Source organism: Pristis pectinata, chromosome 2 (assembly GCF_009764475.1).
Source record: "Pristis pectinata isolate sPriPec2 chromosome 2, sPriPec2.1.pri, whole genome shotgun sequence".
NCBI classification, from domain to species: Eukaryota; Metazoa; Chordata; class Chondrichthyes; order Rhinopristiformes; family Pristidae; genus Pristis; species Pristis pectinata.
Window position 1 is genome coordinate 4,536,058 of NC_067406.1, and position 23,059 is coordinate 4,559,116.

The 23,059-nt window shown below is 45.7% G+C and overlaps 1 protein-coding gene across 3 annotated transcripts in view; it reads right to left on the bottom strand.

Moving 5' to 3' along the window:
* The window catches only part of exoc6b (exocyst complex component 6B), a 742,224-nt gene that overhangs the window by 164,013 nt on the left and 555,152 nt on the right, over window positions 1-23,059 (bottom strand). The window lies entirely within an intron of this gene.

Here is a 23,059-nt window from a genome sequence, read left to right on the forward strand (position 1 = left end):
TGAAAAACTTAACTAGGCCACTTCAAAACTGCTTCTCCAAAGCAAACAATGTCCTCAACAGGGCTCTTGGACAATATTTATTCTCTGTATGAGGTTCTGTTCCCTCACGCTAACTGAGTTTCTGTTGACCATAACACTTAGTTTGTACCTCTTGCTTTCTTTAATGAAAATAATCTTTCTTCACAGAAGCACAAGCATAGTTCAGTTACTGGACCTAAACTAATGATCCAAAGGTATTAGTTCAAATCACATCTCAGATGCTTAAAAAAAAATGAATTCATTTGGTCAAATCTAGAATCAAAAAGCTGGCATCAGCATGAGGCTGCAGAGGGTTGTAGATTCAGCCAGCTCCATCACGGGCACAACCCTCCCCACTATCGAGGACATCTTCAAGAGGCGGTGCCTCAAGAAGGCGGCATCCATCATTAAGGACCCTCACCACCTGGGACATGCCCTCTTCTCGTTACTATCATCGGGGAGGAGGTACAGGAGCCTGAAGACTCACACTCCATGATTCAGGAACAGCTTCTTCCCCTCTGCCATTAGATTTCTGAACAGTCCATGAACTTCATTATTCCTTTTTTTGCAGTATTTATTTATTTTGTAATCTGTAGTAATTTTATGTCTTTGCACTGTACTGCTGCTGCAAAACAACAAATTTCACGTCATATAAGTCAGTGATAATAAACCTGATTCTGATCAATAATGATGATTGGATCTTTGGAAGTGTCCATCCGTTCCTCTGTGGAATGCAACTGTCTCTCTTTACCCAGATTGGCCCGTGTGATTTTTTAATAAATTTATTTATTCACAGCAAGTGGACGTCACTGGCAATGCCAGCATTGGTTGCTCATGAGGAGATGCCGACGAGTCAACTGTATTGGTGGGTCAGGAGTCACATATAGGCCACACTGTGTACACACAACAGGTTTCTTCCCCTGTAGGATATTAGTGAATCAGATCGCAATCTAGTAGAGTCATAGAGTCATACAGCACGGAAACAGGCCCTTCAGCCTAACTGGTCCATGCCAACCAAGGTGCACCATCCAAGCTAGTCCCATTTGCCTGTGTTTGGCCCATAACATTCAAAACCTTTCCAATCCATGTAACTGTCCAAGTGTCTTTTAAAAGCTGTTATTGTACCTGCCTCTACCACCCCCTCTGGCAGCTCGTTCCACACAGGTACCACCCTTTGTGTAAAAAAGTTGCCCCTCAAGTTCCTATGAAATCTCTCCCCTCTCTCCTTAAACCTATGCCCTCTAGTTCTTGATTCTCCAACCCTGGGAAAAAGGCTATGTGCATTCACCCAATCTATGCCCCTCATGATTTTATACACCTCTATAAGATCACCTCTCAGTCTCCTACACTCTAAGGAATAAAGTCCTAGCCTGTCCAACCTCTCCCTATAATTCAGTCCCTCAAGTCCTGGCAGTAACCTTGTAAATCTTTTCTGCACTCTTTCCAGTTTAGTAACAGCTTTCCTATAGCAGGGCGACCAAAACTGAACACAATACTCCAAGTGCGGCCTCACCAGCGGAACGTGACGTCCCTCCTAATTTTTATGCTCAATGTCCTGACTGATGAAGGCCAGTGTTCCAGAGTAGTTGTGGGGCTTTTTGTTCGACAGCTTCTGTTACCTTCCAAATTTACTTAATTAACTAAACTTAAATCCCCCACCCAGTTGCTGTGGTGGGAATCAAAATCATGTCTCTGAATCAATCTTCCAGACATCTGGCTGCTAGACAAGTAAAAACTTCGCTGTCATACCCCTATGTGACCCCAGCTCTGCAGTAATGGGGTTGACTCCCTCCCAGCTCCGAAGGACCAGGAAAGCATTAATTCAAGGGTCGGAAGTGCTGGAAATTGAGTAGAAAAATAACATGGAGACACAAGAGACTGCGGATGCTGGAATTTGGAGCAAAAGTAAACTGCTGGAGGAACCCAGCGGGTCAGGCAGCATCTGTGGAGGCAGAGGGATAGTTGATGTTTTGGGTGGAGACCCTGCATCAGGTCCTCCCTCCACAGATGCTGCTTGACCTGTTGTACGTCCAGCAGTTTACTTTTTGCAATGAAAATAAGAGATGATATCTTTATTAGTCACGTGTACATCGAAACACACAGTGAAATTAATCTTTTGCGTAGAGTGTTCTGGGGGCCAGCCCGCAAGTGTCGCCACGCTTCCAGCGCCAACATAGCACGCCCAAAACTTCCTCACCCGTACGTCTTTGGAATGTGGGAGGAAACCAGAGCACCCGGAGGAAACCCACGCAGACACGGGGAGAACGTACAAACTCCTTGCAGGCAGCAGCCGGAATTGAACCCGGGTCGCTGTAACACCTTCACTGTATCCGGCACATCTTCAGCTCCTCCCTGCCACACTGCAGCATACACAAGGTGCAAAGATGCACTTTCTCACTCTCTTGCAGGTTACCTTTCCAAACCATTTTTTCCTCTCTCCCTCTCCTCCCTTCACCTTTCTCTCTCTTGCTCTCATTTTTTTAGACTCCCCTTCATCTCTCTTGTCAGCAACACTTAACTTCTAAGCCAGACATAAAACATAAAACAGTGCAGTTTAACGATACAGCTTAATTAGTTCGGCACAACGTTGTGGGCCAAAGGGCTGTTCCTGTGCTGATGCCAAATTAAACTAAAATCCCTTCTGCCTGCACATGATCCATATCCCTCCATTCCCTGTATATTCATGTGTCTAACAGCCTCTTAAACACCACTATCGTATCTGCCTCACCCACCTCCCCTGGCAGCCCGTTCCAGGCACCTGTGTAAAAATCTTGCCTCACACATCTCCTTTGAACTTCCCCCGCCTCACCTTAAATGCTTGTCCTCCAGTACTTGACATTTTCTACCCTTCACGTGCCAAGACCGGGTCATGTTGATGCCTTCTCTCCCATAACCTGTCACTTCAGGCAGCTGGTATTCCATCCACTCACCTCCCCCACCATCCTCTGCCAACTCGGGAGTTTACCCTCGGCGGTCCTCATTTCACCCACTCTCTCTCTGGTCACCCACTCACACTCCTCAGGTTATGAGTTGCCTGCAATCCCGCGTCTGTTAAAGCCCACCGTTCTCAAGGCTTGTGCTACCCCTGTCATACACGTCCTGCTCCTGGACTCTGCACACCCTCATCCTGTGAGCTTAGCACACTTCCAGTTGTGTTTCCCTGTCCCAACAGATGGGAGAGTGGGCAAAGAAGTGGTAGATGGAATACCGTGTAGGGAAGCGTGGTACGAAGAATAAAGGTGTTGACTATTTTCTAAATGGAGAGAGGCATCAGAAGTTTGAGGTGCAAAGGGACTTGGGAGTCCAAGTGTAGGATTCCCTTAAGGTTAACTTGAAGGTTGATTCAGTAGTAAGGAAGGCAAATGCAATGTTAGCATTCATTTCAAGAGGACTAGAATATAAAAGCAAGGATTTACAGGCTTTATAAGATGTTGGTCAGACCATATTTGGAATACTGTGAGCAATTCTGGGGCCCGAATTTAAGATAAGATGTGCTGGGCCTGGAGAGGGTCCAGAGGGGGTTCACAAGAATGATCCCAGGAATGAAAGGGTTAACGTACGTGGAGCGTTTGATGTCTCTGCGCCTGTACCCGATGGAGTTCAGAAGGATGAGGGGGATCTCAGTGAAAGCTACCAGATACTGAAAGGCCTGGATAGAGTGGATGTGGAGAGGACATTTCCATCAGTAGGAGAGTCTAGGAGCTAAGGACACAGCCTCAGAATAAAGGGATGTCCCTTTAAGACTAAGATGAGGAGGAATTTCTTCAGCCAGAGGGTGGCGAATCTGTGGAATTTGCAGGAGAATGGAGTTGAAAAAAAATCTGTCATGATTGAACAGTGGGGAAGACTCGATGGGCCGAATGGCCTAATTTTCCTCCTAACGATCTTATGGAAAGGTGTAAATAGGTGCTTAATGGTCAGCACAGACTTGTTGGGCTGAAGAGCTGTCTAACTACACTCTTTGTGCCTCAGTTAGTAGAATGTTCAACTCATTTGGGACGTCCAGTGTTTAAATCCCACTCCAAATATTCGAACACAGCACTGAAGGATTGCTGCCCTGTCTCTGGAGCTGTCTTTTGCATGAGATGTTTAAATGAACCCCTTTCTTGGATGGATGTAAAAGTCCCAAAGAATCCCAAAAAGGTGGTAGGATCGTCCTTCACAGTGTTCGAGGCAATTTCTACTCTTCAATCAACAACAAAAATAACAGTTATCTTTGATCATTATCGTGTGGATAGTCAGAGGCCTTTTCCCAGGGCTGAAATGGTTGCCACAACAGGACACAGGTTTAAGGTGCTGGGGAGTAGGTACAGAGGAGATGTCAGGGGTAAGTTTTTTACTCAGGGAGTGGTGAGTGCGTGGGATGGGCTGCTGGCAACGGTGGAGGAGGCGGATACGATAGGGTCTTTCAAGAGACTGTTGGATAGGTACATGGAGCTGAGAAAAATAGAGGGCTATGGGTAAGCCTACCAATTTCTAAGGTAGGGACATGTTCGGCACAACTTTGTGGGCCGAAGGGCCTGTGTTGTGCTGTAGGTTTTCTATGTTCTATTATCACACTAGTGAGTGTGGGAGTCTGCTGTGTACAAATTGATATTTCTATATTACTGCGAAGACCACATATTTAAAATCTATTGGCGGTAAAACATGTTGGATTGCAAAAACGAAGGTGCTAAAAAGGTGAGTCTTTATTTTCCTCTCATCTGCGCTGATGAGCGAGTATCGACCTGAAAATTAAACTCTGTTTCTCTCTCCACAGATGCCTCCTGTCCTGATGAGCCTTTTCTGCTTCCTTTTATTTCAGACTTCCAGCTCCTGCCATGTTTGGGTTTTTGTTCTGTTTTTTTAAAATCTCTTGGGAAATTTATACTATGGGCGGCACGGTATTACAGCGCCAGCGACCCAGGTTCAATTTCGGCCACTGTCTGTAAGGAGTTTGTACGTTCTCCCCGTGTCTGCGTGGGTTTCCTCCGGGTGCTCCGGTTTCCTCCCACATTCCAAAGACGTACGGGTTAGGAAGTTGTGGGCATGCTATGTTGGCGCCGGAAGCGTGGCGACACTTGCGGCTGACCCCCAGAACATTCCCATTAACGCAAAAAGATGCATTTCACTGTGTGTTTCGATGTACATGTGAGTAATAAACAAATATCTTATCTTTTATAAATTTAGTGTTCCCTTAATCGACCCATTCCTAGACCCAAAAACACTAAAAAAAGAACAAGCTGCTGTAGGAACTCAGCAGGTCAGGTAGACTCTGTGGAGGGAAATGGACAGTGGATGTTTCAGGTCGAGACCTGAAAATCTGGACTGCCTTTTACCATCCAGATGAAGGGGTTCGACCCAAAACGTCGACCGTCCATTTCCCCCCACAGACGCTGCCCAACCTGCTGAGTTCCTCCAGCAGCTCGATTTTTGCTCCAGATTCCAGCATCTGCTGTCTCTTGTGTCCCCCCTGTGAACGCCAGTTCTACATTCCCCAAGTTGCCCGAACAAGCCCTCTTTCTGGGTCATTTGCAACACTAATAATTCCCGCTTTACTCCTAGGCTGAAGGATAATGGGTAAGTAATTGCGAGGCTTGAGTCCAGAGCTCGTCACCCAAGGAAGATAAACTGAACAGTAATTTTTCATGAGTTTCTGGTGAGTTTATAGAAACAAGGAGACCTAATAACCATTAGGAGGGTATTTATCTCAATACAACGACCAGCTGTCTGGACTGCTGATAGCAGGAGCCCTCTCTCTTCTCATTACAGTCAATCTTCCTAATTTGTGGCTGTCCTGGACAGGTTGATAGTTATCGAAATGCTTTAAAAACTGCAGTGGATGACGACGCACTGTTTAAAAGGGAAGGTGGGACGGGAGGTGGTGGGGGAAGCTGATATTTTCCCTCACTGAACATGGGAAAAAAAAATTCACAAGAAAACCTTTATTAAATTCTGCAACTAATGTTCCCCATTACATCACAAACACAACTCTGACAAAAGGGTATTTTACTCAAGAGCGAAAGCACTTTGTGAGAGTGTCCCCATTCTTAGCTTCCAAACACCAGAGATGACAGTGAAAAATAGCAGGGTTAAGACACTGCTATCAATCTCAATTAGGGTGACTGTAATGTGAACGGAGTCTCTCTGGGCGGAAGAGGTCACCTGCCCCCGGAGCTCAGGTTAGGAGGCACCTGCTATTCAGTCTGTAAAAAGCCGCCATTCTCAAGGCTTTGTGTATAATTTCTCTTGCAAACCCACCCCCCCCTCCTGCCCCCCCCCTCCCCTCCTCACCAAGACAGGGCTGGTCTTTCTCTCTCTGTTCATGCAACAAACTAATACAAAGTAATCCAAACCAAGGTTGCAACAGCTTGCACGGTAGGCAGGCACGGTAGCATAGCGGTTAGTGTAACGCTATTACAGCGCCAGAGACCCGGGTTCAATTCCGGCTGCTGTCTGTAAGGGGTTTGTACATTCTCCCCGTGTCTGTGTGGGTTTCCTCCGGGTGCTCCGGTTTCCTCCCACATTCCAAAGACGTACAGGTTAGGAAGTTGTGGGCATGCTATGCTGGCGCCAGACGCGTGGTGACACTTGCGGGCTGCCCCCAGAACACTCTACGCAAAAGATGCATTTCAAGACAAATCTTGTCTTGTCTCTTAATCTCCTCAGCTCTCTCTCTCTGTCTCTCTCTGTCTCTGTCTCTCTCTCATTCTGTATCTGGACTGCCCCTGCTGTGATTCTGCAGATTGCTGATGTTGCCCTGACTGCTGCATTATTCCTCACCCCTCAGCGGACAAGTTATATGCAAATTCACAACCTGAGGGCTGGAAGGTTAAAGGTGTTGTTCGTTCCTGATGTTAACCCTTACAGAGAAACCAGGTGCCATCACACGTCAGGGCACTAAGGTACATTTACTCTCCTCCTTCCCCATCCCTCCTGTAAAGTCAAATGTATTGGGTGCCGAAGAGAGAGAACAACCCTCTGGTGGAACAACCCCACTTGGAGAACGAGCTGCTGGGAAGCTTCTGGCGAATTACGACTGCTTGCTTGTGTGGTGGGTGGGTAAACCATTTTGCAAGACATAAGGTAAGGGATTTTTTTATTAGTCACATGCACATTGAAACACACAGTGAAATGCATCTTTTGCGTAGAGTGTTCTGGGGGCAGCTCCGCAAGTGTCGCCACGCTTCCGGCGCCAACATAGCATGACCACAACTTCCTAACCTGTACGTCTTTGGAATGTGGGAGGAAACCGGAGCACCCGGAGGAAACCCATGCAGACACGGGGAGAACGTACAAACTCCTTACAGACAGTGGCCGGAATTGAACCCGGGTCACTGACGCTGTAATAGCGTTACACTAACCGCTACACTACCGTGTACATCAAGCGAAGCATGCAAATGCTTTCCTAAATGAACAGGGTCACTTCCACAACACCTTTCACAAACCTCTGGATGTCCAAAGGCAATTGACAGCTGCTGTTGGAATATGGAAAACTTGGTACCTAATTTATTGACAAACAACAACACAGTAACAAAATGACAATGTAAGAAAGAGGAGACACAAGAGACTGCAGATGCTGGAATCTGGAGCAAAAAACGAGCTACTGGAAGAACTCAGCAGGTCAGGCAGCATCTGTGGTGGGAAGTGGACAGTCAACATTTTGGGCCAAGACCCTTCCACTGGACTGGACCTGCTGTGTTTCTCCAGTCAGCTCATTGTTTGGTCAACATCTTTTCATTCATAGGATTCAGACATTGCTGGCAAGGTCAGCATTTAATTCTCATCCCTAATGGTCCCTGGACTTCAGAAGGCAGTTAAGAATCAACCATGTAATGGAGCTAGAGTTTCATTCAGGCCAGACCAGGTAAAAATGGGAGATTTCCTCCCTTGATGCACATTAGTGGACCATAGGGTCATTCATCATGGAAACAGGCCCTTCGGCCCAACTGGTCTATGCCGACCAAGGTTCCCATCTAAGCCAGTCTCAGTTACCTGCACTTTGCCCATATCCCTCTAAACCTTTCCTATCCATGTACCTGTCCAGGTACCTTTTAAATGTTGTTGATGTACCTGCTTCAACCACTTCCTCTGGCAGCTCATTCCATATACTGACCACCCTCCGAGTGAAAAAATTGCTCCTCAGGTTCCTGGTAAATCTCTCTCCTCTCACATTAAACTTGTGTTCTCTTGTTCTTGATTCCCCAATGCTGGGAAAAAGACTGTGCATATTCACCCTATCTATGGCCCTCATACGGCACGGTAGCGTAGCAGTTAGTGCGACGCTATTACAGCACCAGTGATCGGGGTTCAATTCCCGTCGCTGTCTGTAAGGAGTTTGCACGTTCTCCCCGTGTCTGCGTGGGTTTCCTCCGGGTGCTCCGGTTTCCTCCTACATTCTAAAGACGTACGGGTAGGTTAATTTGGGGCTTAAAATGGGCGGCTCAGACTTGTTGGGCCGGAAGGGCCTGTTACTATGCTGTAAATAAAATTTTTAAAAAATTTAAAATAATTTGGCACACCACTACAAGATCACCCCTCATTCTCCTATGTTCCAATGAAAGCAGTCCCAACCTGCTCAGCCTCTCTCCATAACTTAGTCCCTCGAGTCCCAACAACATCCTCGTAAATCTCTGCACTCTTTCCAGCTTAATTACATCTTTCTTATAGCAGGGTGACCAATATTTCAAATGTGGCCTCACCAATCTTACCAGCAACATAACATCCCAACTTCTATACTCAATACCCTGACTGTTATTCAAAGGGACCTGGGTGTGCTCGTTTACAAGTCACTACCTCGTTACGGCCCTTGCACCTTATTGTCCACCTGCACTGCACTTTCTCTGTAACTGTAACACTTTATTCTGCGTTCTGTTATTGTTTTACCTCGTACTACCTCAGTGCACTGTTGTAACTAATTGATCTGTATGAATGATATTCAAGACAAGTTTTTCACTGTACCTTGGTACATGTGACAATAATAAACCAATTTACCAGCTTACAAATGCAACAAGCAATTAAGAGGCAAAGTGGCACATTAGCCTTTATTACAATTTTAAAATAGAACGATGGAAGTCTTATTGTGATTGTATGGAGCCTTGGTGAGACTGCACCCTGGAGTATTGTCTACAGCTTTGGTTTCCTGACATAAAAAAATACTTGCCGTGGAGGGAGTGCTGCGGATTCACTGGACTTGTTCCAAGGATGACGGGTTTACTGCTTGAAGAATGAAAGGTGAAACCTGCAGAATTCCTTCCAGGCCTGATAGTCTGGATGCAGGGATGTTTCCCCTGGCTGAGGAATCTAGAATCTGGAGTCACAGTCTCAAGGCTGTTATAGAGTCATGGAGTTATACAGCACACAGAAACAGGCCCTTCAGCCCAACTGGTCCATGCCAACCAAGATGCCCCATCCATGCTGGTCCCATTTGCCAGTGTTTGGCCCATAACCTTCGAAAACTTTCCAATCCATGTACCTGTCCAAGGGTCTTTTAAAAGTTGTTATTGTTTTGGTCTGAGATGAGGAGAAGTTTCTCCACTCAGAGGGTGGTGAATCTGGAAGCAGTCACTGAGATCATTCAAAAATGAGATGGATAGATTTCTGGATATTGAGGAATCGAGGGATATGAGGATAGTGCAGGAAAATGGCACTGAGACAGAACAGTAGATCATGATGAATGGTGGAGAGGGCTCAAAGGACCAGATGGTGCACTTCTACTCTTTCTTCTATTCTTATTCTGACCTGGAAATTACCACAGTTTCATCATCACACAATCCAATTCCCTTCCAAAGGTACCATTGAGGTATCTTGTCATCTGTCAGTGCCACACGTTGCCCTTGCCTTCCCAAGGCAAACTAGGAATGTTGAGATAGATACTTGATGACCAGGACGGACACAGTGTGCCAAAGCGCTGTTTGACTCTGACTCAATGAGAAATTGTAGCCTGGATTAGAGGCCATGTGCTATGAGGAGAGACAAAATTATCTCTGGAGTGGGAGAGACTGAGGGGAGATCTGATAGAAGATTATGAGAGGCATACATTGGATAGACAGTCAGAATCTTTTTTCCCAGGGTCAAAGTGTCTAATACTAGAGGGCATGCATTTAAGGTGAGATTCAGAATCAGAATCAGGTTTATTATCACTGACCTATGTCATGAAACTTGTTGTTTTGTGGCAGCAGTACAATGCAAGACATAAAGACATAAAAATTACTATTAGTTACAAAAATAAATAAATAGTGCAAAAGAGGAATAACGAGGTAGTGTTCATGGGTTCATGGACCGTTCAGATGATGGAGGGGAAGAAGCTGTTCCTGAATCGTTGAGTGTGGGTCTTCAGGCTCCTGTACCTCCTCCCCGATGGTATTAACGAGAAGAGGCGGTAAGTTCAAAGGAGATGTGAGGGGCAAGTTTTTTACACAGAGAGTGGTGGGTGCCTGGAATGCGCTGCCAGGGGTGGTGGTGGAGGCAGATACGATAGGGGCGTTTAAGAGGCTCTTAGATAGGCACATGAATGTGCAGAGAATGGAGGGATATGGACATTATGTCATGAGCCAAAGGGCCTGTTCCTGCGCTGTACTGTTCTCTGTTCTGTCTGCAATGCAAGAATGAACAGAAAACAAGTTGCAGCTTAGAAGGAAGGGGAAAGCAATATTTTGAGCATTCTTGGTCACTCTGGTGTCTGCATCAGTCAATTTGAAATGAGTTGGTTGTCAAAAATTTTCACAAAAAAAAAACACTTCTGACCATCGATGCTTTTCAATTTATTCCCCAGTTTTCCTCTCCCACTAGTTTCCACTCTAACCACAAACCTTTGCAAAGAATGTACTGAAGTGCTTTCAACCGTATTAATTTCTGTCAACCACTGATCCTGTTTCATCCTCGGGACTCTGCGCAGTTTGTTGGACAAGACATGACTTTTTTGAAGCCATGGTGGGCAAGATTTATTACATTATTCCTGTTGAATGGGCTTAAACTACTTCCTTTATAAAACACATCAATATTTCCCTGCCGTGAATATTAAAGGGAAGGGGGCTATAATTCCCACAGTTGTACTTTCGACCTTTCTGAAAGATTGTAACAGAATCTTCCATTTTCCAGTCTGATTGTAATGCTTGCATTTTGCCCCATTTACGTGCAACTCCTGTCCCCAGTCCTGTGAATCTGTGGGGAGTCGTTGGGAATGTGGGACGAGTAAAGTGGGATTAGTGTGGGATTGGTGTAATTGGATGGTTGATAGGTCAGACTCTGTGGGCCGAAGGGCCTGTTTCTGTGCTGTATGACTCTATAACTGCTTTGAGTAGACAATCAGAATCAGAATCAGGTTTACTATCACTGACATATGACGTGAAATTTGTCATTTTACGGCAGCAGTACAGTGCAAGACATAAAAATCTATAAATTACAAAAATAAATGAATAGTGCAACAAAAAAAGGAATAATGAGGTCATGTTCATGGACTGTTCTGACATCTGATGGTGGAGGGGAAGAAGCTGTTCCTGAATCACTGAGTGTGGGTCATTAGGCCCCTGTACCTCCTCCCCAATGGCATTAATGAGAAGAGGGCATGTCCCGGATGGTGAGGGTTCTTAATGGTGGATACCGCCTTCTTGAGGCATCGCCATGGTGGGGAGGGTTAGACCCGTGATGGAGCTGGCTGAGTCTACACCCCTCTGCAGCCTCTTGTGGTCCTGTGCATTGGAGCCTCCATACCAGGCAGCAATGCAACCAGTCAGAATGCTCTCCACCGTACATCTATAGAAATTTGCAAGAGTCCTTGGTGACATACCAAATCTCCTCAAATTCCTAATGAAGTAGAGCCACTGGCGTGCCTTCTTCGTGATTGCATCAATGTGTTGGGCCCAGGATAGATCCTCTGAGATGTTGATACCCAGGAACTTGAAGCTGCTCACCCTTTCCACTGCTGACTCGTCAATGAGGACTGGTGTGTGTTCTCCTGAGCTCAACAGTAAGGGACATTCAGCCGATCCAATGCGCTTTACTGTAGACCTAAGCCACTAACCCTATCTGCAGTCCATGTGCACAGATTTACCAAGCTCTCTGGCCCATTCATTTCATCTCCTTATTTAATTCCCATCCAGACTCACTTCACATCATCAAGGGCTATTCTGCTTATTTAATTTCCTTCCACCAGTAATGAATATTGTCTCCTGTATAGAACCCTGTTGCCCATTTCACATGCACTTCAATGTACCACAGGCTCTCAACCCTGTATGTGCACTGAAGGGGATCCTGCATAAATATTTCTGATTCATAAGGTAATAGAGTTATACAGCATGGAAACAGGCCATTTGGGCCCACTCATCCATGCTGACCAAGGTACCTTCCTGAGCCACTCCCATTTTTTAATGGGCCAAATGTGGGCAAATGGGACTAGCATAGATGGGCATCTTGGTTGGCATAGATGAGTTGGGCCGAAGGGCCTATTTCCGTGCTGTATTACTCTTTGACGCTGTGACTCTTTGATGTTATTCCTTATTTTTTACACTACTCACTTTTGTAATTTATTGTAATTTTCATGTCTTTTTTGCTGCTGCAAAACAACAAATTTCACATCATATAAGTCAGTGATAATAAACCTGATTCTGATTCATTTGCCTGTATTTGACCCCTATCCCTCTAAACCCTTCCTATCCATGAATGTGTCCAAATGTCTTTTAAATGTTGTTATTGTACCTGCCTCTAACACTACCTCCGGCAGCTCGTTCCAAATACGCACCACCCTCTGTGTTTAAAACTTGCCCTCATTTAAGTCTTTCCCCTCTCACTTTAAACCTGTGCCCTCTGGTTTTAGACTCCCCTCCCCTGGGAGGAAAGACTGTGATCATCCATCTTACCCGCAAGTCAGAACAGTACAGAAGACTAGCAATCAGCCCACGTGAGAACATGCTAGCCCTCCGCAGGGCAATGCAGTCAGTCTAAGTGTGGTCTCACCAGAGTTCCACTTTTTACTTCTTTTTAAGGGTGTTCTGTTATTTGAGATCACACCATCCTTCATGCCTGTGTGGGTTTTCCCCAGGTGCTCTGATTTCATCCCACAACCCAGAGACATGTTGGAGGGTGAACTGACTGCTGTGAATTGCACTCGGTGTGGTGGGTGTCAGGAGAACTTGGGGGAGAGAGGGAGCTGATGGATAACTGGAAGTGACTAGGTGAATAAGTGGTGAAATCAGACTGATGAGAATGTTCTAAAGCAGGCATGGACTCGATTGGCTGAATGGTCTCCAATGTTGTAAGAAAATACAACAATTTGATATAATGAAAAGTAAACTGTCCATCAACAATCTTCAGGATGGCTAGAAGTCAGTCCATGCTCGATTTCAACCATCAACATCAATGGTTTAATGGCAAAATATCAGAATATTACATTTACAACAGAGATTTCTGTCCATAAAACAGAAATTTAATAGAAAGGACAGAACATAAGTTATGCACCACATGAACCTTCCATTATTGTTTTCAAAGCCACAGCTATGACAATTCAAAAGGAAAATACTGCAGATGCAGAAATAAAGACAGAACATGTAGGAAATGCTCAGAAAGATACACCAGTAGTATGGGAGACTGGGGTGAGGGGGTGCCAGTGTGTCTTGGGGGAGAGGGGTTACTTAGGGACAGTGTGAGGGAGGGGGAATTAACGTCAGTGGGGATACAGTCAGTGACACAGAGAGCTGGGGGAGAGGGGTTACTGAGGGACAGAGTGAGGGAAGGGGATTAACGTCAGTGGGGATACAGTCAGTGACACAGGGTGCTGGGGGAGAGGGGTTACTGAGGGATGGTGTGAGGGAGGGGGATTAACGTCAGTCGGGATACAGCCAATGATACAGAGCTCTGGGGGAGAGGGTTTTAAAATCCTGTGCCAGGAGACTGGTTTAACATTCCTGTGATAAAGAAGGCTGCCTCATTTAAGGGGTGTCAACCAAATACTTGGTGTAGACTCTTCACCTTTGTCTGTACAAGAGCAGTTCTGAGAGGTGGTCTCTGGAGTGTAACTGAGAGTGGGAGATGGAATCTCAGTGAAAGTCTAGTATAAAGTGAGCACAAATCCTGGTACTCACATCCGCACTCCACCACACAACTCAATGCATCAGGTCCCCCTTTGCCTGTCTCTCCCTGAGGCTAAGGAAAAGTCAGGCACATGTGGATGATTTAGCAAACACCTTACAGCTCGGATATTGTGGACTTAAGGCTCTTAACGAATTGTGACTGCGTTATTTTATTAGTATAATTGAGTCAGACCCAGGACGAGACCCCAAGCTCATACCCCGCCCCCCCCTTTTTAACATTTACATTTATTTAATAAGATGTGTTGGCTACACGCCAGCACACTTGAGTACTGTTCCACTAATGATTGTGTTCCTCTTTATTGAGCCGTTAATTTGCTTTTATTAGATGTGGTTGAAGGGAGACCTGGACACTTTTACAGGAGTACATTGGGGCTGATAAGTCTGCATGGAACCTTGTAAACTCCAGCTGGGACTTTATTATCCAGCATGTGGCTTTTCCGTTCAGATTTGTGGGAAAAAAAGCATCCGTTCCAATGTTTGGGGGGGGGGCAGGGAGAAGCCTTGCGGCCCCCCCCTCCTTGTTTTCCCAGTCTCTTCCAGTTTGACCCGTAGCTCCAGCTACACACTTCCAACTATTATTCCTTGAGACACAAGAGACTGCAGATGCTGGAATCTGGAGCAAGAAACAAGAAGCTGGAGGAACTCAGCAGGTCAGGCAGCATCTGTGGAGGGAAATGGACAGTTGATGTTTTGGGTCAAGACCCTTCATCTGGACTGTCCATTTCCCTCCACAGATGCTGCCTGACCCACTGAGTTCCTCCAGCTTCTTGTTTGTTGTTCCATTATTCCTTGTAGTCATAGAGTCATAGAGCACAGAACAGTAAAGCCCTTTGCCCCATGATGTCTGTGCCAAACACGATGCCAAATTGAACTAAATCCCTTCTGCCTGCACATGATCCATGTTCCTCCATTGCCTGCACATTCATATGTCTAACAGCCTCTTAAACACCACTATCGTATCTGCTTCCACCCCCACCCCTGCCAGCCTGTTCCAGGCACCCACTGCTCTCTGTGTAAAAAACTTGCCCCACACATTAAACTTTCCCCTTCTCACCTTAAATTCATACTTGTCATTTCTACCCTGGGGATAAAGATTCTGTCTGTCCACCCTATCTATGCCTCTCATAATTTTACAAAATGCTATCACGTCTCCCCTCAGCCTCCAACACTCCAAAAAAGACAACCCAATTCTGGTCACCCCTTTACAGCAAGGATGTGGAGGTTTTGGAGGCGGTGTAGCAGAGGTTCACCAGGATGCTGCCTGGATTAGAGGGTATGAGCTAAAGGAGAGGTTGGACAACTGTGAAGAGGTCGTCCCTCAGATCATTTTTATATCTTTCCCCTCTCTCCTCAGACCTATGCCCTCGAACTTCTGGTTCCCCATCCCTGAGGAAAAGACTGTGCATTCACAGAGAAAGGGAACTGGTGCAGAATTCCAAGGGACGAGTGGAAGGAGCTCCAATCTTTTCCGTAGGTGGAATGGGAGGGGTGCAAGACTCTAGTAATTTTTCTCTTCCTTCTCCCTTTATAATCCTGTGTAGATTAAGTTGCAGAGGAAACAAATGCCCTCATTCCCCAGAGTTAACAAATCCACAAGGTGGCAAAACAATGGTTTGTGTAACAGATGATACAGCACTGAAAAAGACGTTTGGCCCAACCAGTTCATTCCAACGTTCATGTTCCCCCCAAGCCTTCTCCTATCTTTCCTCACCTAGCTTTACCCTCCAGTTGTCTCAGAGGTTGGACAAACTTGGGTTGTTTTGGAATTTGGGATTGGAATTGGTTTATTGTTGTCAATTGTACTGAGGTACAGTGAAAAACTTGTCTTGCATACCGTTCATACAGATCAATTCATTACACAGTGCATTGAGGTAGTACAAGGTAAAACAATACAGAATGCATAGTGAAGTGTCACAGCTACAGAGAAAGTGCAGTGCAGGTAGACAAGGTCATAATGAGGTGGATGTGATGTCAAGAGTCCATCTTATCGTACTAGGGGAGCAGCGGAGGCTGAGGGGTCACCTGATAGAAGAGGCATAGATAGGGTAGTCAGTCAGAATCTATTTCCCAGGGTAGAAATGTTGACTATGAGAGGACATGCATTTAAGGTGAGAGGGGGAACGTTTAACGGAGATGTGCGGGGCAAATTTTTGACACAGAGAGTGGTGGGTGCCTGGAACGGGCTGCCAGGGGTGGTGGTGGAGGCAGATACAATAGTGGTGTTTAAGAGGCATTTAGACAGGCACATGACTATGCAGGGAATGGAGGGATGTGGAGCATGTGCAGGCAGATGGGATTAGTTTAATTTGGCATCATGGTCAGCACAGACATTGTGAGCCGAAGGGCCTGTTCCTGTGCTGTACTGTTCAATGTTCAATGCAGCGGTATGTTAATTGACTAATACTGCAGAGAGCACAAGCTGTAATTTCATCAGGGAAGTTGGTGAAGTCTGTGAGTTTGGATTTGCTTGAAAAAAGGGAATAAAAAGCCAGTGTCCATAACAGAGACGACAAAATTGTGGCGTTGCCATAAAAAGAGAAATTGATTCCTTTACATCCTTCAGGCAAAAAACCTGGCCACTTTATTTGGTCTGGGGATATTTTATATCATAATTCATTTAAGGGCTGTTATCACCCCAACAAGGCCAGTGTTTTGAACTGGAGACACATAAGACTGCAGATGCTGGAATCTGGAGCAACACACAATCTGCTGGAGGAACTCAGTGGGTCGAGCAGCATAAGTGGGGGCAAGGAATATGTCCTGAATGCAGGGTTTTGACCTGAAATGCCGACAATTCCTTCTCTCCCAACAGATGCTGCTCGACCCGCTGAGTTCCTCCAACAGTTTGTTTTTTGCTTCAGCGTTTCTGAGGTGCAGGTGAGCTGCCTTTTTAAACTGTTGCTGTCCGTGCGATGTATTACAAAAACTCAACACCACTGTGGTTAACTCTTAGTTATTCTCTGAAATTATATCGATTACACATCTCAGGGGATTCCACCAGGCTCCGTGAGGGATCCTAAGTACACACATTCCTTTTCCCAAGCTTGAGGTATCAAGAACTATTTGGCATAGGTTTACTGTTTAAGGGCAGGCACGGTAGTGTAGTGGTTAGTGTAACGCTATTACAGTGCCAGACACCTGGGTTCAATTCCGGCCACTGTCTGTAAGGAGTTTGTACGTTCTCCCTGTGTCTCTGTGGGGTTCCTCCGGGTGCTCCGGTTTCCTCCCACATTCCAAAGACGTACAGGTTAGGAAGTTGTGGGCATGCTATGTTGGTGCCAGAAGTGTGGCGACACTTGCGGGCTGCCCCCAGAACACTCTACGCAAAAAGATGCTTTTCACTGTGTGTTTCAATGTACATGTGACTAATAAGGATATCTTAAGGTGAGGGGGGAAAGATTTAATAGGAAACTGGGGGGCAACTTTTTCACACAGAGGGTGGTCAGTATATGGAACGAGTTGCCCGAGGAAGTGGTTGAGGCAGGTACAATAACATTTAAAAGACATTTTGGACAGGAACATGGGTAGGAGATGTTTGGGGGGGTGGGGGGATATGGCTAAAACACAGACAAATTAGTTGGGCATCTTGCTCGGCATGGATGAGTTGGGCTGAAAGGCCATCTTCCATGCTGTGTGATTCTATCACTCCAAATGAAAGCTTCATGATCTGGTGGCTGAGAAATAAATAATAAGCAGGACAAAACATATGATAATTATGATCTAGAACTGACAGCTCTTGCAGAAAAGACCCACTCTTGACTCAAGGTCACTGTTGAACAAGCCTGACGCTGACCGCAGACACTCACAGTCACACTCTCCAGCTGTTAGGGAAGGTGCAGGAGCAGCAAGTCCGATGACTGATTTATACTCTCGACAGTCGAAACAGTAAGAAGAATCGACTGCAGAAAGGAGAAGCTGGAAAAATGAATCCAGGAACTAACTGCCAGCTCCATATTATAGAGCCTAATTCACCCTTATATCATAATCGATACTTATAAGAACATGAGAAATTGGAGCAGGAGGAGGCCATCTGGCCCGTCGAGCCTGCTCCGCCATTCAATAAAATCATGGCTGATCTGGCCGTGGACTCAGCTCCCCCTACCTGCCTTTTCCCCATATCCCTTAATTCCCCAACTATGCAAAAAGCTATCTAACTGTGTCTTAAATATATTTAATGAGGTAGCCTCCACTGCTTCCCTGGGCAGAGTATTCCAAAGATTCACTACTCTCTGGGAAAAGCAGTTCCTCCTCATCTCCATCCTAAATTTATTCCCCCGAATCTTGAGGCCATGTCCTCTAGTTCTAGTCTCACCTACAGTGGAAACAACCTTCCTGCCTCTATCCTCTCTATCCCTTTCATAATGTTATATGTTTCTATAAGATCTCCTCTCGTTCTTCTGAATTCCAGCGAGTATAGTCCCAGGCGACTCAATCTCTCCTCATAGGCTAACCCCCTCATCTCCGGAATCAACCTGGTGAACCTCCTCTGCACCGCCTCCAAAGCCAGTATATCTTTCCTCAAGTAAGGAGACCAGAACTGCACGCAGTACTCCAGGTGTGGCTTCGCCAGTACCCTGTACAGTTGCAGCATAACCTCCCTGCTCTTAAATTCAATCCCTCTGGCAATGAAGGCCAACATTCCATTTGCTTTCTTGATAACCTGTTGCATCTGCAAACCAACCTTTTGTGATTCATGCACAAGCACTCCCAAGTCCCTCTGCACAACAGCACGCTGCAATCTTTCACCATTTAAATAATAATCTGATCTTCTATTTTTCCTTCCAAAGCGGATGACCTCGCATTTACCAACATTGTGCTCCATCTTCCAGACCCTTGCCCACTCACTTAACCCATCTATATCTCTCTGCAGACTCTCCGCATCCTCTGCACAATTTGCTTTTCCACTCAATTTAGTGTCATCAGCAAACTTAGATTTCCTTGGTCTCTTCTTCCAGGTAGTTATTGTATATTTTGAACAGTTGTGGGCCCAGCACCGGCACCCCGCTCACCACTGATTGCCAACCAGAGAAACACCCATTTATCCCAACTCTCTGCCTTCTATTTGTTAACCAGTCCTCCATCCATGCTGATACATTACCCGCAACTCCATGCATCCTTAGTTTGTGGATAAGTTTTTTATGTGGCACCTTATCGAATGCCTTCTGCAAATCCAAGTTTATAACATCCACCTGTTCCCCTCTATCCACCGCACTCATTATATCCTCAAAGAACTCCAGTAAGTTTGTCAAACAGGACCTGCCCTTCTTGAATCCGTGCTGTGTCTGCCTGATGGAACCATTTCTATCCAGATCTCTCGCTATTTCTTCCTTAATGATAGCTTCAAGCATTTTCCCGACTACAGACGTTAAGCTAACTGGCCTATACTTACCTGCCTTTTGCCAACATCCTATTTTAAACAGTGGTGTGACATTCACTGTCTTCAAATCTGCTGGGCCCTGCCCAGAGTCCAGAGAATTTGGGTAAATTATCACAAACGCCTCTACTATAACTTCCGCCATTTCTTTCAGTACCCTGGGATGCATCCCATCAGGACCAGGGGACTTGTCTACCTTTAGGCCCACTAGTTTGCTCATCATTACCTCTTTAGTGACAGCAATTGTATTGAGGTCCTCACCTCCCATCCCATCCATAACATCTCTCTTTGGCATGTTGGATGTGTCCTCCACCGTGAAGACTGATACAAAATAGTCATTCAAGGCCTCGGCCATTTCCACGTTACCCAATATTAATTCCCCGTTCTCATCTTCCAAGGGACCTACGTTCACTTTAGCCACCCTTTTCTGCTTTATATAATTATAAAAACTTTTACTATCTGTTTTTATATTTTGTGTTAGTTTACTTTCATAATCTATCTTCCCTTTCCTTATCGCTTGCTTAGTGGCTCTTTGTTGCTTTTTAAAGTTTTCCCAGTCTTCCAGTTTCCCACTACACTTGGCGACTTTGTGTGCATGAGCTTTTAGCTTGGTGCTTTCTTTTATTTCCATAGTTATTCAAGGCTGGCTCTCCCCACCCTCACTGTCCTTGCTTTTAACTGGAATATACTTTTGTTGAGCTCCGTGAAAAATATCTTTGAAAGTCTTCCACTGTTCCTCAACTGTCCCACCATGTAGCCTGTGTTCCCAGTCTACGCGAGCCAACTCCTCCCTCATCCTGTTGTAGTCTCCCTTGTTTAGGCATAACACACTGGTTTTAGATCGAACTATTGCATCATCCATTTGTATGAGAAATTCAATCATACTGTGATCACTCTTCCCAAGGGGATCCCTAACTACAAAATCATTTAATTTTACCTGTATCAAACCTTCAGATTCAGGCCACAGCTAGAGGATTCCAACCAATTCTGAACATCATACTTCGAAAGAGGCGTGATATTCTCAACAGGTTATCAAGAGGGCATATGGAATGTTGGCTTTCATTGCCAGAGGGATTGAACTTAAGAGTAGGGAGGTTATGCTGCAACTGTACAGGGTACTGGTGAGGCCACACCTGGAGTACTGTGTGCAGTTCTGGTCTCCTTACATGAGGAAAGATATACTGGCTTTGGAGGCGGTGCAGAGGAGGTTCACCAGATTGATTCCGGATATGAGGGGGTTAGCCTATGAGGAGAGATTGAGTCGCCTGGGACTATACTCACTGAAATTCAGAAGAATGTGAGGGGATCTTATAGAAATATATAAAATTATGAAAGGGATAGATAAGATAGAGGCAGGAAGGTTGTTTCCACTGGTAGGTGAGACTAGAACTGGAGGACATAGCCTCAAGATTTGGTGGAGTAAACTTAGGACAGAGATGAGGAGGAACTACTCTTCCTGGAGAGTAGTGGATCTGTGGAATTCTCTGCCCAGGGAAGCAGTAGAGGCTACCTCATTAAATATATTTAAGACACAGTTAGATTGATTTTTGCATAGTTGGGGAATTAAGGTTTGTGGGGAAAAGGCAGGTAGGTGGATCTGAGTCCACGGCCAGATTAGCCGTGATCTTATTGAATGGCGGAATGGGCTCGACAGGCCTCCTCCTGCTCCTATTTCTGATGTCCTTATGAGAGAAAGACTCATCGCACCTTGCACAGCCTCAGGACGTTTCAAAGTAACACCCACCTAATGAAATAATCTTGAAGTACATAGAAGATAGAACAGTACAGCACAGGAACAGACCCTTTGGTCCACAATGTTGTGCCAAAGGGCCTGTTCCTGTGCTGTAGTGTTTAGTTAATTTAGTTAAATGCCTAACTAAACTAATCCCTTCTGCCTACACAATGTCCATCTCCCTCCATTCCCTGAACAGCCTCTTAAACGCCCCTATTGTATCTGCCTCCACCATCAACCCTGGCAGTGTAGTCCAGGCACCCACCACTCTCTGTGCAAAGAACTTGCCCAGAAAATCTCCTTTGAACTTACCGGCTCTCACCTTAAATGCATGCCCTCTAGTATTAGACATTTTGACTCTAGAAAAAAGATACCAGCTGTCTACTCTCTCTGTGCCTCTCATAATCTTATAATCTTCTCTTAGGTCTCCCCCTCAGCCTCTGCTGCTCCAGATAAAACAACCCAAGTTTGTCCAATCTCTGCATATAGCACATACCATTTAATCCAGGCAGCATCCTGGTAAACCACTTCTGCACTTGGCTACTGTTATAACAAGTTTGTAACGACAGCCAATCTGTGCACACTGAGTCTCCTCACACATAAACATCTCTGGCTTTTGTGTAGCGGTTAGCGTAACGCTATTACAGCACCAGCGACCCAGGTTCAATTTCCGCTGATGCCTTAAAGGAGTTTGTACGTTCTCCCTGTGACTGTGTAGGTTTCCTCCGGGTGCTCCGGTTTCCTCCAACATTCCAAAGACGTACAGGTCAGGAAGTTGTGGGCATGCTATGTTGGCGCCGAAAGCGTGGCGACACTTGCGGGCTGCCCCCAGAATACTCTACGCAAAAGATGCATTTCACTGTGTGTTTCAATGTACATGTGACTAATAAAGAAACCTTATCTTATCTTATCTTATCTTACCTATATTAGATTGGGCTGGGAGAACTCCAAACAGTGCCATGGGATTTTTTGGTCCACTTTTGAGGGGAGCTAAGGACTTTGTTTAATGACGTATATGTGAAGATGGACAAAACCCTGGGCAGTCTGCACTTTATTCACTGATATTGTGGTGCTCTTAACACCTTGCCCCTGCTCTGGCTCCATATCCTACCCTGACAACATCTATCGATCTCAATTTTGACACTTTCATTTGACGTGTTAGTTGACTGATATCGATGCTGCCTGAGTTATAGGAAGAGGTTGGCCATGCTGGATCTTTGTTCCTTGGAGCGTAGGAGAATGAGAGGTGACCTCATAGAATTTATAAAATCTTGAGGGGTATGGATGAAGTAGATGGTCATAGTTTTTTCCCCCAGGGACGGGGAGTCCATAACTAGAGGGCACAGATACAGGATAAGAGAGGAGAGATTTAAAAGAGAACTGAGAGGTAACTTCTCTGTGTAGAGGGTGGTGAGTATCTGGAATGAGCTACCAGAGGATGTGGTTGAGGCAGGTACAACTGCAACATTTAAGAGGCATTAGGATAGAAACATGGAGGGGAGGGGCTTGGAGGGTTATGGACCAAACGCGGGACACTGGAACTAGCAGGGAGGATGCTGTGGTCAGGCCGAAGGGCCTGTTTCCGTGCTGTATTACTCTATGACTTCTTGTGGATTCTGGATTTTCAAAGTCCTTTGTGCAGAGATGCAGCTCCTGAAATCATGTGCTTTCCAGAGCCTCATTTGCTTGCCTCCTTCACTGACCGCCTCCCCACCCCCACCTCTGGCAAACCTCTCCTTTAGCTTTCAAGGCCCAAACCTCCGCAATTCCTTCTCCCAACCTCTTCCCTTCTCTCTCACTATTCCAAGATGCACTTAAGATCTCTGGCCAGGCTTCAGGATTACCTGTTGCAGCAAGGTGGCTTTGTCA